The 4,091-nt window shown below is 39.4% G+C and overlaps 1 protein-coding gene across 1 annotated transcript in view; it reads right to left on the minus strand.

Annotated features, from left to right (window-relative positions):
- Positions 1–538, minus strand: part of LOC149117815 (uncharacterized) — an 81,453-nt gene extending 80,915 nt beyond the window's left edge. Inside the window, exon 1 of the mRNA XM_089298779.1 lies at positions 497–538. The gene's annotated coding sequence lies outside the window, so the exon portion shown is untranslated. The remainder of the gene's footprint in view (positions 1–496) is intronic.
- Between the last annotated feature and the right edge of the window lie 3,553 nt (positions 539–4,091).

A 4,091-nucleotide genomic window follows, 5' to 3' on the forward strand; every position in this document is an offset into this window, starting at 1 on the left:
CTCCCCTCAAGCCCCCTCAAGGGTAAAATTATTTTAGAGGGTTTTTTAGGAAAGAAAAGATGTTTTTAGTTTTCTCATTGCGTAATTTCAGGCGACATCACGGAAGACAGAGAAAAAACTATTTTTTTTCTGGAAAGAAAGCTTGTCGATCTGATTTGGACGGAATCTTTGCATTTTCAAGGTAGACGTCGGCATTCGTTTAATCCTGTTTTCCGCGAATTAAGATCGAATGAACCAGCCGTCGCTCTAAAATCGCTTGAAAGTCGATGCATGGTTTTCTTTTTTCATTTAACATATCTAAAAGTGTGTCGATTTCAACTGACAAGATTATTGTACAAGCTGTAAATCGGTGTCAAGATCAGAGCGAGCCAGTTTGTCTCAAAATTCTTAAAAGTAGCTTGTAATCGAAGCCGTGAAGACCCGTGAAGAATTGAAGTCTCGTAAATGAATATTGTTCACGCGCAGAGGCACACACCGCAACAAAACAAAAACTTACCTGATCTTCTATTTACCACGATGATCAACAGGATGACACTTAGATCATAACTTTGCTTGAATACAAAACGATTTGCTTAGGAGTTGACAGAACAGTTATACCCAACTGACCTGGATAAAGAGCTTACTGGCGAGTGGACACAAACCGCGCGGACGGAAGTTGACTTGTGTCAGAAGTTTCGGGGAATTTCCCTTTTTCTCGGAAAATGCCGCGTGACCTTCAAGGACTTTCACGTGATTTAAGTACAAATAAATGATTAATGCAGGCAGGCAGTCATAGATTTTTTTAAGATTTGGAAAAATGGCTGAGAACTTAGTACACTTTTCAATAATTCACTGAGCTCAATTCTAGGCGCATGCAGTTTATGAGCGAAGGTGGTTTGTGACAATTGTTGGACCTTTTTGACCAAACCTGCAGCAAAATCTCCATGAAAGTATCCGTTTAAATCATACAAAACTTTCAATATGAATTGGTCAAAAATTGAAACAAAACTTGAAAGGTATACTACAGAATCCCTTAATGGAAAACAGGTACTGGGCCAAAATTATACCGCCATCCGTTTGAATGAAAATATCGACCTGGTTCCTCAGAGTGAGTAACCCCTACCCCCATTAGATTTATAGTAGCAAGTGAAGCGAGAGGTGGTTGGACCCCCTTAGTCCCCCCCCCCCCCCACCCCATCCCTCAAGGGTTTTCCTTCTGATAAGGAACACTAAAATTATTTTACATTTTGTTCTAGAAAAGAATAAAACTAGGGTTTCCCGGAATGAATCAGCCGTCGCTCCAAAGTCGCTCGAAACCCGATGATATTCAATGCATGGCTGCGTTTTTTCCGTTCAAAGAGTGTCGTTGATTTCGATTGAGAACATTATCGTACAAGTTGTAAATCGATTTAAAGATCAAGGTGAGCCAGTGTCTTTCTAAATTCTTTTTAAAAAGTAGTTTGTAATCGAAGCCGTGGAGAATTAATAGTCTTGTAAATAAACATTGTCCGCGAGCAGCGGCATACACCGTAACTAAACAAAAACTTACCTGACCTCTATTTATCACGGTGACCAACAGAATGACACTTCAATCATAACTGTCCTTGAATACAAAACGATTTGCTCAGGAGTGAACAGAACAGTTACTTACAACTGACCTGAATAAAGAGCTTAAAGTGCGAATGGACATAAACCGCGCGGGCGGGCCGGAAGTTGGCTCCTGTCAGATGTTTCGGGGTTTTCCCCTTTTTCTCGGAAAATGCCCCGTGACCTTGAAGGACTTTCATTATAGATTTTGCCTGTTGGCAGGCAGGCAGTAGTACGTTTTCAAATTTGGAAAAATCACTAAAAACCTATCACTCTTTTCCCTAACCATCATCACGTTCAACTCTAGGCGCATGCACTTTATGCGCGAAGGTGGTTTGTGACAATTGTAGGACATTGTTTGACCAAAAATGCAGAAATCTCCATGGAAACGTCCCTTTAAAATTTTAGATATCAGAATGACCAAAAATTTTCACAAAACTCGAAAGGCATACTGCGGAAGCCCTAAATGGAAAAAATCATTGTCTCTTAACCAAAATTATACAGATCCATTTGAATGAAAATATTGTCCTGTTTCTCAATTCCCAAGTAAGTAAACTCGCACAAGTGAATATATAAAAAAGCATATATTTGAACTGCGGAGAAAGATATGAAGACATAACGTCTTCATATTTTTCTCCGCAGTTCAAATATATGGTCTTTCATATATTCACTTGTATCTTCACCATCTACGAGAGATATATTACGAGCTCACAACGTGACCAGCTCCCACTTGGCTTGATAGCTCAGTTGGTGAGAGCACTACGCCGCTATTGCAGAGGTCATGGGCTCGAATCCCGTTTAAGTCTGAATCTTTTCAGGCTTAAATTTCACAGCTGCCTAAGCTGTGTATATAACTGCGATGTCCAATCATTTCTTTGTAAGTAAACTCATACCCCTTCCATTGTGGAACCTGAAGCGAGATGTGGTTGGGCCATCTCCACAAGGGTTTACCTTCTAAGAAAGCACATTAAAATTATTTTACAGCTCGCTCTACAAAAGAAAAGTTGTTTTCCGTTTTCATGACGTCATATGAGTTCACATGACGTTATTAAGTGTTGTTCTTAGATGTAAAAGGACAGGACCAAAAGAAAGAGGTCGGCTTTTACTACTACCACTTTTTCACGGTATAAAAGCTTTCTGAAAAGTGTTACCAACGGTGACCAGGCCATTTGACAGTGAAAGTTCAACAAAACGAGCAGCTCTCAAGGACTCCATTGGACCGGCTGAACACCGGCCTTAAGTTGGCAATTTTGCTTTGGCAACATCGGTTTTCACAGTTAGCCTTTTGAAACAGCTGAACTCGGTAGTTATAAAGGCGTTTAATGAATAAATAATAGCCTTAAATAATAAATAATAGCCTTATAGAGTTCTTGATTAGAACTTTTGTGTCAGTACTTTTTTGGTCAGATCTTAAGCTTCTTGGGCGGGAAGAGGAAAAAAATCGTTCGAAAAAGGGTTTTGCTGGATGGAAGGCAGTAAAAAAGGGTTCGAAGACCAAGGTATAAAACCACTTTTTTTGATATAGAGTCAACAAGACGAGGATGATCTTCACTTGACGGTCAACTAATGGTCCCCATTAACGGACCTAACGAAGCAAGAAAAGTTAAGATAACCTGCAGAGGACAGAGTGAGCAGAGATAATACAGTCGAACCTCTTTTAAGCGGTCAGTTATCAAAGGCCCGAAATTATTGTCAGTAAAATATTGCAAATTAAAGCCCTACTAACCGGCCGCCTCTAGCTCCAATTAGCTTTAGAAAAGGCGATGACAGATAAGAGTCCGAAATAGAAAGGCACGGCTTGTAAAAGCATTCAAACACGTTTATTAGAACAAAAACAAAGTAAAGCTTTAGTGATTATCTTAGAGAAACTAAACTGAAAGAACTACGTGTGAAATAAAATGGAACGATACAAAGCATGTAATGAATGAATCATCAGCCTTTTCTGATGCTCTTCCAATTTGAATATATTTTCCGAAACCATCACCGCTCACCCAGGGAACGGATGGCTATTGTAAGCTGGTTTCACAGTTTTACTTCAATTCCAAGAATGACCAAAGTTCAAAATTAATCAAAGTGGCTGTGAGCCACTGAACTTGGAAAATAAATTATGAAAGGGTGTTGTGAGGCATTGCTCATGTAAGGAACTTCTTGTGATGTGAGGGCACTCTAGCTTTCGAACAAGCCCATAAAGCCTTTTTCCATTCGTCGTAGCTACTATTTTTTCCTTTTCTTCTTCATTGTTTTTTCTTTTCCTGTCAAGAAACCATGTTTCGAAAGGTAGCCTTTTGTCTTTCCGTTTCTTGTGTTAAAAAATTGTCTGGAGCCTTTAATCATTCGTTTATATCGATTGCTTTCGAATTCACAATGTCACGTAGGTTTGTGAAAGAAAAACCACGAAGATTTGCCCTGAATCGAATCGCTGAGGAAGAACCATAAATATTTTCATTACGATGAAAAAATCGGTATACCTTCTACCTCTCGAAAATAACTAACTTGACAAGCTGCAAACGACTGTAAAACGGCCT

This window comes from Orbicella faveolata, unplaced genomic scaffold, assembly GCF_042242905.1.
Source record: "Orbicella faveolata isolate gen_17 unplaced genomic scaffold, um_ofav_v1 contig_1, whole genome shotgun sequence".
Taxonomy (NCBI): domain Eukaryota; kingdom Metazoa; phylum Cnidaria; class Anthozoa; order Scleractinia; family Merulinidae; genus Orbicella; species Orbicella faveolata.